Consider the following 12,719-nt stretch of genomic DNA (forward strand, 5'->3'; position numbering starts at 1 on the left):
TATATTATGGAGGGCAAGAAAGAGTGAAGGACATGTGGACCTGAGTTTTTAAGGCACTGGCCATTTGACTGTAACAGGAAGGATATTTCAATTGAAAGCCAGCCGGTACTGGTAGAATTTGTGGCAGAATAAAATGTGGGCTCCGCAAGTTGCCAGTGCCCAGTTATGACCTCTTCACTGCTTACAGTTACCGCCCTTGTGGTCAGGAAGTCTGTATACGAGGAATGTTACCAACATACTCATTATCATATACAATTCCCAGTATGAATGTAGAAGAAGATGGAGTATGTGCATAACAGAACTCTGCAAATGACCATCGCCATCTGCTGGACAAAGAGTATAACGAAGAGAGAACTGTGTCTACAGGAACTGGAAAGCCAAGTGTGTGTTCCAGAGAGGATAAGATAGTAAGGAACCCCAGGTTAGGTGACAGCTGTGTCACAGCTAGGAATTATAAAAGGCCCAGGAGGGCAGTGAAGATGGGTAGTTGATGCCTGGGATGTGTGAAGGCAGCTGAGCTGGTTTATAGGCACAATTACCAGCACGGGCCCGACCAGTGACGTGAAGTGAAGTCTATGTGAGGAGGAGTGATCCAACTAAGAAGTGGCCAGAACCAAGATACTTGAGACAAATGGCCAGACCCAGAACCGAGAGCCTGGAGACGAGCAATAAGAACCATGACCGAGTGAATGGGACCAGAGGTGTGAGAACAGAGCCAGAGCCATGAGAGGTGATCATTCATGTAAGCTGCAACCTGAGGTGTAGAATTACAGCACAGAGAGGACTGGAGTTGTGCTTCGGAAGATGGTGGTGGCCAACATAACCAGTCATCGCAGAGATTCATCTATAAGGGACTTTCAGCCTAATGGTCCGATACCATTGACTCCCATTAGGGCCTGGGAGATGGTTATTATTGCCAACAGAGTGACAAAGTGACGACGGTGATGACACGAGATTGACTGTGATACACTTTATATTAAGTTATTAGGACCAAGACACCACTATGAATAGCAGTATTTCTCTGTAATAGAACAAAAGTGTGTGGTTGAAATTGCTTTAATATCCTGTTTAGTCAGAATTGCCTTATTCGTATTGTAAAATAGTTTACTGTATTTCCACTATTGTCTTCCCTCTTTTTACATTGTGCCCTAGTCACTGTACCCATTGGTGTAAATTGAATAAATAATAGTTGGTTCAAGTTACCACTGTCTCAGCCTTTTCTGCACCGTTGCAGCCGTGTACTCATTTGCAAATGAGTACACCCCCTTTGAAACGTAAAATTTGAATCATTATTTCACTGAACACTAGAACAATGTCCAAAATTTTGGCAAGACTGAATTTCAACAAACATTTTATACCTTATACCTTATAACATGAAAGTAAGGTTAATAATATGACTTTCATTACCAAATTTTCAGTTTTACTCAAATTTGTTGATGTAAAAACGAGTACACCCCACATAAAAAACTATTATATCTACTATTTTGTATGACGCCTATGATATTAAAGGACAACACCAAGTCTTCTAGGCGTGGAATGAACAAGTTGGCCACATATTGCATCATTTATCTTTTTTTATTCTTCAAGAGCCACCACTTTTAGAGACTGGATACTGGATAGAGAGTGATGATGAATTCCCCGTAGGTGTTCGGTTGGGTTAAAATCAGGAGGCACTTGGTCACTGCATCACTTCCACCCTGTTCTTTTTCAGAAATGCAACAATTGTGTTTCGGATCATTATCATGTTGGAAATGTGAACAGCTACCAAGGGCACAGAGTGGTGGGAGCATCTTTTCTTTCAATATAGAGCAGTACAACTGTAAATTCATGTTTCACGTTTCACTGTAAGCGCCGTGCATTTTTCTAAATTCATTTGTCTAAATGTGTGTCTCTAGTGACACTTAGTGGTGGCAGTGTCCTTATGTGATGCTGCTGGTGTTGGGGAACTACATTTCATTGATGGTATCAAGAATTCAGAGATGTGCTGCTCTATAATGAAAGAGCAGATGCTCCCATCACTCTGTGCCCTTGGTAGACGTGCACTTTTCCAACTTTGCAATAATCCAAAACTGGTGCAATACCAGAAGGCCCTAGTCAATCAATCAGTACAAAAACTCCCTTCACTCTGTGCCCTTGGTAGACATGCACTTTTCCTACATGACTAGGATCCAAAACACACATCTGTTGCATTTCTGAAAAAGAACAGGGTGAAAGTGATTCAGTGACCAAGTGTCTCCTGTTCTGAACCGAACTGAACACCTATGGGAAATTCTGAAGAGACAAGTTTAACATCATTCTAGATGAATATCCAGGCTCTAAACGAGGTTGTTCTTGAATGGAAAAAGATAGATTTTACAATATGTCGGCAACAAGTTAATTCCATGCCTAGAAGACTTAGTGCTGTCGTTAAAAATTATGGAGGTCGTACAGAATATCAGATGTAGTAGTTTTTGTTGTGGGGTGTACTCATTTTTGCATCAGCAAATTTGAGTAAAGCTAAAGATTATATAACAAAAGTTATATTATTAATAATAATAATATTTTTTATTTATATAGCGCAAACATATTCCGCAGCGTTTTACAATTCAGTGGGGACATGTACAGACAATATGGAACAGGGGGAGGTCGGGAGGGGGGTTGGGATTCGAGGAGATACATTATCTGTAATTTTGTAGTTTAACATAATCATAATGTATTGTATTATATGATTATTGATTATCTGTTTTTGTTATTAAAAACTAATAGAAGGTTAAAAACAAAAAACCCAATATGAAACAATACAAAATAAAATTCAGATACCAAGAGGAGTGAGGGCCCTGCACGTAAGCTTACAGTCTATGAGGAAATAGGGGAGGCACAAAAGGTGAATGAGGGAGGAGGGGGGGGCTTGTCATATATGGTCCAGCCATCGATTTAATAGGGGATTCAAAACCAGCTGTGTGGACCGGTCACCGGCCAGAATTTATAGAGTGTTAAAAAGTACATGAAGAGGAATGCAACCATAAGATACAGGGGACAAGCATTGGAAGTAAATTTTATGAGGGACAGAAAAGGACTAGATTAGATCAGGGCAGTGAGGTGATCGGCTAGGCTAAAGAAATGCGTTTTTATGGCCCGCTTAAAGGTGTAGATGTTGGGAATTAATCGGATTGTTCTTGGTAGTGTGTTCCAGAACATTGCGCAGCTCGTGAAAAATCTTGAAGACGGGAGTGGGAGGTTCGAATTATTGAATAAGTCATTAGCAGAACGGAGGGCACAGGTGAGGTGATAGACAGAGATGAGGCAGGAGATGTAGGGGGGTGCGGAACTGTGGAGAGCTTTGTGGGTCAGAGTGATAAGTTTATATTGGATTCTGTAACGCATAGGCAACCAGTGCAATGACTGGCAAAGAGCAGAGGCATCAGTAAAGCGGTTGGAGAGGAAAATGATCCTGGCTGCAGCATTCAGAATGGATTGGAGAGGGGAGAGCTTAGTAGCAGGGAGACCAATTAGTCGGAGTGAGGGAGAGACCAGAGTGAAATATAACCCCAAAACAGCGGGCGTGCTGCTGGGGTGTAATGGTAGAGTCACATACAGAAATGGTAATATTGGGTTTCGGAAGGTTAGGAGAGGGAGGAAACAGGAGAAGTTCAGTTTTTGATAGGTTTAGTTTTAGATAGAGGGAGGACATGATGTTGGAGACAGCGGACAGACAATCGGTAGTGTTTTGTAATAATGCAGGGGTGATGTCAGGAGACGATGTACATAGTTGGGTGTCATCAACATAGCGATAGTACTGGCAACCAAATCTGCTGATGATTTGTCCAATATGGGCGGTGTATACAGAGAAAAGGAGGGGGCCTAGGACTGGACCCTGGGGAACCCCGACCGTAAGGGGAAGAGGAGAAGAAGAGGAGCCGGCAAAAGATACAGTGAGTGAGCGGTCAGAGAGGTAAGAGGAGAACCAAGAAAGAACGGTGTCCTTGAGCCCGATAGAGCGGAGCATAGTGAGGAGGAGCCGGTGATCCATAGTATCGAATGCAGCAGAGAGATCCAGGAGGATCAGCAGGAAGTAGTGACCATTAGATTTAGCTGTAAGCAGATCATTAGAGACTTTAATAAGAGCAGTTTCAGTAGAGTGTAAGGAAACCATGTTATGGTTATGGGTTAAAAAAAAATGTTCCATGAAACTCAGTTGTCAAAATTCTGGAATTTGTTCTGTGCTCACGGAGATGTTGAATAAAATTTTAATTTTCTAAGGGGGTGTAATCATTTACTCTGAGCACTACGTATTCACTGTTTTATTCGATCACGTGATATATTTTGGAATAAAGTGTGCTTCTATGTTTTTTATTGTAATAATGAACTGCATATCCAGGTTTCTGTCAAGCTTTATAGCCTTTATATTTTCTATGAAATTGCTTCACATAAATTTGCTTTATTGTTTTTAATTCCATTTTAATTAGCTATTATTAGGCGGCTCATCATGGAATAATTTTATTTCAATAATGAACAACAAAGGAGAGTTACGAAACCAAAATACTTTACAGCTCACAAATGATGACTAAATGTTGGGTGTACACGAACAACTGCACTATTTTATGTATTTCAGCTACAAACTCAATTTAGATGTGGTGGATGGCAGAAAGCCCCCCCCCCTCCCAAACGTTACCAACTTAATGGTCATTAATCATTCCTAGTTGTTATTATTAGTGTATATCTGATGACTACTGGAAAACACAGTCCCTTCCACAATGCCGTATGAGCACCAGTTCAGTGTCCCAAAATTTTTCACAGCACCAAGAAGAGCAGACTTGGCACCATCAATAATGGAAACCCCAGTGATACGGCTCCACCAATTTAACAATTATTACCTTTCCCATGAATAATATATATTTAAACTAGAAATATATAGAAATCTAAAATCTGTTGGACTAAAAATACCAGAATAAAAAAGCTAATCTGTGGCTACTACTTTCAGACTGGATATAGATGGCCATACTATGGCTGTTTGCATTATGTTTAGAGAAAAGACTAGGATATGATCCTTTTTTCTTGAACCAGTGAACCTTTTCCCAAAGTACTGTATATTTTGAGAAAAACCTTCTTAATCTAACCGGATGGGATCTGATCCTTTCTTGATGCTTAACAAGTGGCTCCTATACAGTTACTATTTGGCCAGGAGCCCTTGGGTCGTTGTTCCATCTACTTAATTAAGTTAGTTAGTTAGGGATATCACCACTTTAAGGTACACTCCCACATTTAGTCTAACTGCTCATGGGTCAAAAAGATTTGGTCAGCAAAATAATGCAATTTGAGTGCTTTCTGTGTTGAGAAACTACCAAGCGAACGGTAAAAGGGAAGGGTAGGGAAATCCTGTGTGTAGGTTAGGAGGAGATGGTGACCCATAACCAAGCCTACTGCTGGTCCCTGGGGTCCCTCACCACCCTAGATAGGTTCCGCATCTACAGTACAGACCAAACGTTTGGACACACCTTCTCATTCAAAGAGTTTTCTTTATTTTCATGACTCTGAAAATTGTAGATTCACATTGAAGGCATCAAAACTATGAATTAACACATGTGGACTGAAATACTTAACAAAAAAGTGTGAAACAACTGAAAATATGTCTTATATGCTAGGTTCTTCAAATTATCCACCTTTTACTTTGATTACTGCTTTGCACACTCTTGGCATTCTCTTGATGAGCTTCAAGAGATAGTCACTGGAAATGGTCTTCCAACAGTCTTGAAGGAGTTCCCAGGGATGATTTGCACATGTTGGCCCTTTTGCCTTCACTCTGCGGTCTGCTCACCCCAAACCATCTCGATTGGGTTCAGGTCTGGTGACTGTGGAGGCCAGGTCATCTGGTGTAGCACCCCATCACTCACCTTCTTAGTCAAATAGCCCTTACACAGCCTGGAGGTGTGTTTGGGGTCATTGTCCTGTTGAAAAATAAATGATGGTCCAACTAAACGCAAACCGGATGGAATATCATGCCGCTGCAAGATGCTGTGGTAGCCATGCTGGTTCAGTATGCCTTCAATTTTGAAAAAATCCCCAACAGTGTCACCAGCAAAGCACTCCCACACCATCACACCTTCTCCTCCATGCTTCACAGTGGGAACAAGGCATGTAGAGTCCATCCGTTCACCTTTTCTGCTTCGCACAAAGACACGGTGATTGGATCCATAGATCTCAAATTTGGACTCATCAGACCAAAGCACCAATTTCCATTGGTCTAATGTCCATTTCTTGTGTTCTTTAGCCCAAACAAGTCTCTTCTGCTTGTTGCCTGTCCTTAGCAGTGGTTTCCTAGCAGCTATTTTACCATGAAGGCCTGCTGCACAAAGTCTCCTCTTAACAGTTGTTCTAGAGATGTGTCTGCTGCTAGAACTCTGTGTGGCATTGACCTGGTCTCTAATCTGAGCTGCTGTTAACCTGCGATTTTATGAGGCTGGTGACTCGGATAAACTTATCCTCCGCAGCAGAGATGACTCTTGGTCTTCCTTTCCTGGGGCGGTCCTCATGTGAGCCAGTTTCTTTGTAGCGTTTGATAGTTTTTGCCATTGCACTTGGGTACACTGTGAGGCAAATCCCGGGATATGAAGATGAATTATGACTCCAGTCATAATCCCTCATCACTCCCTGGCAGTGCCCCCTCCCTTCTTGTTCTCAGTGTTCCACTTACACCTCCATGGCCATGTCCTGTGATATGGAGATGAGGTGGTGTGGGAACAATGGACACAGGATGACTCCCTGCCGTCACCCTGTAACAAGAGTTGTATCTCATTAGCAAGGCTATGGAAATAGCCAGACAGAACGACTCCAGTAAAAAATGGTTCATATCTCGCAAGCCATATTTCCGATAAATATGGCAACCATAAAAATGGTGTCTCCGCATGCGGACGATGCCGGCACACCCTTTTTATGGGAGCAGGACATTGGGAAATGCCCCAGGCGTGATATCAGCCAATGGGGAACTGGCAGACAGGTCATGAGTCCCCTCGTTCTGTAGCTAAATTCATAACTGTCACAATGAGAGCATTGGCGTCCGCCTACGACGCTCCCAGGCAAAGTTATGGCCATATTCCATGTTGTGGATTTTGTCCATAACTCCAGCCAGGGGTGGAGCAGTGCTCCCTCTGAGGTCACGAAGGTAGGAGGGGACCTGGACTTGCCCAGGTTGATAACCCTACTTCGGCCATTTTCCAGTGTTCTTTTCGCTGGGGGCACGTGTAGGAAACATCTGTGGGAAGGATCCTAGAAACCTGGGTACAGCGCCCCCCTGTGGCCAGACGCAACAAGGTAACTGCTGGAACTGTGTATGCCTGTTTGTAACCCATGCTTTGATTGTAACTGTACTCTGACATATGTATATTCTGTAGATTCCCTATTGTATATATTGTAGTTTCTAGTGTGCTTTAGGCTGATTAAATTATATAATTAATCTTGGGCTGTTCTGTTATCTCGATCTTGAATCCCACGTCTGTGTGTTCGGCTAATAGTTACCGTAAATCGGTTGGTGGCAGCGAATTGTGCCAAGGATTATTGCGGGGAGGCCAGTGAGATTCGGGGAGATTTTATATATTCCGCCCGCGGAGGTCGGGGGAATATATACCTTACTCTCACCGGGGACCCTTCAATAATCGGCATAAGTAGTATAGCGGCCTCCTTGCTTATGGTCGGGCAATTCCATAATTGGCCTGACTATAAGAGGGGCGCTAGAGAGCGCGTCACGTGCTCTGTCTGTCGGTCGGGAGGTATAAAGGAGGGGTGACCCCCACTTGTTACCCCCCGATTGTGACGTACTGGTAGCCAGCGCGGGGGATTTCTGAGTGACCCCCCCCGGTGGTTTGTGACATATTGGTGGCAAGCGGTGGGATCGAGATAATAGTGTGTGTGAGTGTGAGACCCATACTCCCAGACACTAAAGACTGCCTGCAGCAGCTGTGGCTGCTGGGGTCTTCAGACTAGCTCAACACTAGAGTGTCAGAGTGCAGATACTGTAAGGTGTGTGGAGGCATCAGGTGTCAGTTCTGTGTCAGTGACCAAAAGTCTGCAAGAATGGCTGATGGCACCAGGAGCAGAGCTAGGCAACTGGCCGATGCTAAAGCAGGAGCCGAAGAGAGGGAGGACGGTGCTGTGGACAGTAATGAGGAGGTTGCCCACGAGTCCTCCAGGAGCTCGACGCCAGAAAACCGCTCTGCCGAGGACATTGCGCAACCTGGCACTGCTGGACAAGATGAGGAGGAGCTCACCCAAGGTTCCTCAACGAGCCAGATGCCAGCCCTCCGCTCTGAAAGGGACAGTGAATCGCCTAGCTCTGCAGCGTGCCGCAGATCACCACGTGCCATTCCACCGAGCCTGGGAGGCTCGGATAGCCTTCTTCAAATGGCTATGGCCCTTCTCCAGGCTGGAGACCAGAAGGGCTACAAGGAACTCCTGGCAGAGCGCAGGGCAGAGCGGCACGCAGAGCGTGAGGCTGCGGAGCGAGAGCGGCAGGCAGCGCGTGAAGAGCGAGAGCGACAGGCAGACCGTGACTACCAGCTGCAGCTAGCTCAGCTCCGGCCCTCATCAGCCACATGTGACCTTCGAGACACCAAACTTCCAAAGGTCCGTGTTGAGGACTTCCCAGTGCTGGAGAAGGATGGAGACTTGGACTCTTTCTTGACTGCTTTTGAACGGACTTGCTTGCAGCACCATCTGAACAAGGACCAGTGGGCCAAATACCTGACCCCCCGTTTAAGGGGTAAGGCCCTGGATATCCTTGGGGACTTGCCTGCTGAGGCAGATCAGGGCTACGACACCATCAAGCGGGCCCTGATCCAACAGTACAACCTCACCCCGGAGTCCTACCGCAAGAAGTTCCGGAGCCTACAGAAGGGACCAAAGGACTCCTGGGCTGACCACAGGCGGGCACTTGCCCGAGCTGCCGACCACTGGACCCAAGGCCTGCAGCTTTCCACCGGACCGGAGATCCTGGACTTGTTCATCACGGAGCAACTCTTGTGGAACTGCCCTGAGGATCTCCGCCAGTTCATCCGAGACCAGAAGCCAAAGGGGTCCACGGCTACAGCTGCCCTGGCCGATGACTACACCAACAATCGGGCCCCTGAGGCCAGGAGAGCAGCCACCAGCAGCACCTGGAGAGGGGGTAAGATGAACTCTGCGACTGCCCCACCTGCCCCTAGACTGCAGGGGGTGTCCCCCTCAACTCCCCTCTCCAGGCCCGTGGCAGAACCAAGACGGTGCCACCAGTGCAACCTACCTGGACACTTCAAGGCCATGTGCCCTCAGCATCCCAAGGCCCCGGCTCCGTCCCCGTCCCAAGGGCCGCCCAAGGTGTATTGTGTGGGTGGGGGTGGTGGTAGGTCCCTGGACAGCTTCCAACCTGTCACCGTCGGCCGGTCTGTGACCATAGGACTGCGAGACAGCGCCTCGGAGGTGACTCTGGTGCGGCCTGAGATGGTGTCCCCCCAAGACTTGATCCCTGGAAAAACCCTCGCTGTCTCCGGGATTGGAGGCATTGACCCGGCGCTGCCTGTTGCTGACATTTATGTGGACTGGGGCGCAGGGCGAGGGGTGAGGGAGGTGGGGGTAACTGATCGGATCCCTGCAAACGTGCTACTTGGGACAGATTTGGGGCAGATAACCTCCCAGTTTGGGCCCCCCCCAAGGGCTGAACCTTCAGCCAGTACTGACATGACTCCTGACAATGTTAATGTGTTATCTATGAATGATGTAAGGGAGGAGGGAGTGAACTCTGATATTTCTGCTTGCACAGACACCATAGACACACACGCAGCTGCAGCTGTGACAGGAGGGGAGGGGGTCAGAGAAAGGTGTGACAATGCCTCTACAAGTAACCAGCCTGTGAGCTGGGATCTGTTGCCCTCTGCAGGGATAAGCAGAGAGCAGGGTGCTGCAGGGGGAGGACCAGTGTGTGGGGTGGGGGCTACCACAGCAAATGTGGGGTCCCCAGAGATTTCACAGCGGGGTTCTGTTGCTGCAGGAGGGGAACAGGCAGGTGAGATTGGGGCCGGTCCAGGAGCGGAAGTGCTCCCAGGTAAGATCTCGGTGCATGGTTCCCCCACAACCGGGGTGTCAGGAAGCCAGGTAGGTCTGCCTGAACCGGCGACTTGGTCAGGAACGGAGGAGGAGCAGGCACGACCCACGGTCGCAGCGGCTGTGGCCGCTGTCACCCGCAGTGGGAGTGCTGGAAGCCAAGGGGCCTCCCGGAGGTCCGATAGCTCTTCCCCTTCTGACCAAGTGGCAGCCGAGTCAGGTGGAGGCCAGGACACAAGTCCCGGGGTACTGACTGAAGATGTGACAGTCTCGTCGATTCTGGCCACATCTAGTCAGGGGTTTCAGGCGGCGTTAGAAGCTGACGACAGCCTGAAAGCTCTTAAGGAGCAGGCGGCACAGCCTCCCTCGGACTCGGACCCGGAGCGAGTGGTCTGGGACCAAGGACGGCTGTACCGGGCCACGGTCCAGCAGGGTTCACCGGAGGCGTGGCCCAGGGACCGACAGTTGGTGGTACCCTATCCGTTCCGGACGGAGTTGTTGCGGATCGCACATGAGATTCCGATGGCCGGACACCTAGGGATCGCTAAGACCAAGGCCAGGTTAAACCAGCATTTCTACTGGCCAAAAATGGGGGCCGATGTGGCTGCCTACTGCCGTTCGTGTGAAACCTGTCAGAGAGTGGGGAAGGCGGGGCCACACCCCAAAGCCCCACTGGTATCTCTGCCCATCATCGATGAGCCTTTCAGGAGGGTGGCTGTGGATCTGGTCGGCCCGCTGGCCATCCCCAGCAGCTCCGGGAAACGCTTCATACTGACGGTAGTGGACTATGCCACCCGGTACCCAGAAGCAGTGGCCTTGTCGTCTATTCGGGCTGACAAGGTGGCCACCGCATTGCTGGAGATTTTCTCCCGAGTGGGTTTTCCCCAGGAAATGCTCACTGACCGGGGGACCCAATTCATGTCCCAGCTGATGGACGCCCTCTGTAAGCAAGTCCAGGTGCGACATCTGGTGGCCAGCCCGTACCATCCACAGACTAATGGCCTGTGCGAGCGGTTCAATGGCACCTTAAAGCAGATGCTTAAGATGTTGGTCGACTCCCATGGGCGTGACTGGGAGCGGTATCTCCCACACCTGTTATTTGCTTACCGGGAGGTTCCACAGGCCTCAACAGGATTCTCACCGTTTGAGCTCCTGTACGGGCGACGTGTGCGGGGCCCCCTGGCTCTGGTGAAAGAGGCTTGGGAAGGGGATTTGGCCACCCCTGGAGTGTCGGTTATCGAGTATGTCATGCGCTTCCGGGACAAAATGCAGGCCTTGACGCAACTGGTACACGACAATATGGCTCAAGCCCAGGCCGATCAGAAGCGTTGGTACGACCAGAACGCTTGTGAGAGGACCTACCAAGTGGGTCAAAAGGTGTGGGTACTGGTCCCTGTACCACAGGACAAGCTTCAGGCAGCCTGGGAAGGCCCATACCTCGTGTACCAGCAGCTCAACCCTGTAACGTACCTGGTCACCCTGGACCCTGCCCGTGGAAGGCGGAAGCCCTTCCATGTGAACATGATGAAGGCACATCATGAGCGGGAGGCATGTGCGCTCCCCGTGTGCAACCTGCCCGAGGAGGGAGAAGCGGAAACCCTCTTGGATATGCTAGCCCAGGTTAGGGCAGGCGGATCCATTGAGGATGTGGAGGTTGGCCACCAGCTCTTGGAAGACCAACGGTCCCAGCTGTGGGCCACCCTCCTCCCCTTCCGGGGGTTGTTTACCAACCAGCCCGGAAGGACTGACTTGGCTGTCCATCACGTGGACACTGGGGATCATCCCCCGATCCGGCGTTCAGCATATCGGGTCTCCCTGGAGGTGCAGCAACACATGCGCCAGGAGATTGACGAGATGCTGAAGCTGGGGGTGATCCAGGCATCCAACAGCGCTTGGGCCTCGCCTGTAGTCCTCGTCCCTAAGAAGGACCGAACCACTCGGTTCTGCGTGGACTACAGGGGGCTCAATGCGGTCACGGTCGCCGATGCGTACCCAATGCCACGCATCGATGACCTGCTCGATCAGTTAGCCGGGGCTCAGTACCTGACCATCATGGATCTGAGCCGGGGATATTGGCAGATCCCCCTGACTCGCAAGGCCAGGGAACGCTCTGCCTTTATTACCCCATTTGGACTGTACGAGTCCACGGTGATGCCATTCGGGATGAGGAATGCCCCTGCCACTTTCCAGCGGATGGTCAACACCCTGCTCAAGGGACTTGAAGGGTACGCGGCCGCGTACCTGGATGACATTGCCGTCTTCAGTCCCACCTGGGAGGACCACCTAGAGCATCTAGCACAGGTGCTCAGGCGGATCCACCGGGCAGGTTTGACCATCAAGCCGGGAAAGTGTCAGCTGGCCATGAGCGAGGTCCAGTACCTCGGTCACCGGGTAGGTGGGAGAACACTGAAGCCCGAGCCTGAGAAAGTGGAAGCCATCGCATCCTGGCCCACCCCCAGGACCAAGAAGCAGGTGATGTCCTTCTTGGGGACCGCTGGGTACTATAGGAGGTTTGTTCCATGCTATAGTAGCCTGGCAAAGCCCTTGACGGACCTCACCAAGAAGAAGCTGCCCTCTGCAGTCGATTGGACAATGGACTGCGAGACAGCCTTCCGGGCCCTAAAGGACGCCCTGTCCAGCCCGCCCGTGCTACAGGCAGCCGACTTCACGCG

The 12,719-nt window shown here is 49.3% G+C and overlaps 1 protein-coding gene across 1 annotated transcript in view; it reads left to right on the forward strand.

The window, feature by feature from the left end:
- Window positions 1–12,719, forward strand: part of ATP8A2 (ATPase phospholipid transporting 8A2) — a 1,156,459-nt gene that overhangs the window by 597,970 nt on the left and 545,770 nt on the right. The window lies entirely within an intron of this gene.

The sequence above is a fragment of the Anomaloglossus baeobatrachus genome, chromosome 2, assembly GCF_048569485.1.
Source record: "Anomaloglossus baeobatrachus isolate aAnoBae1 chromosome 2, aAnoBae1.hap1, whole genome shotgun sequence".
NCBI classification, from domain to species: Eukaryota; Metazoa; Chordata; class Amphibia; order Anura; family Aromobatidae; genus Anomaloglossus; species Anomaloglossus baeobatrachus.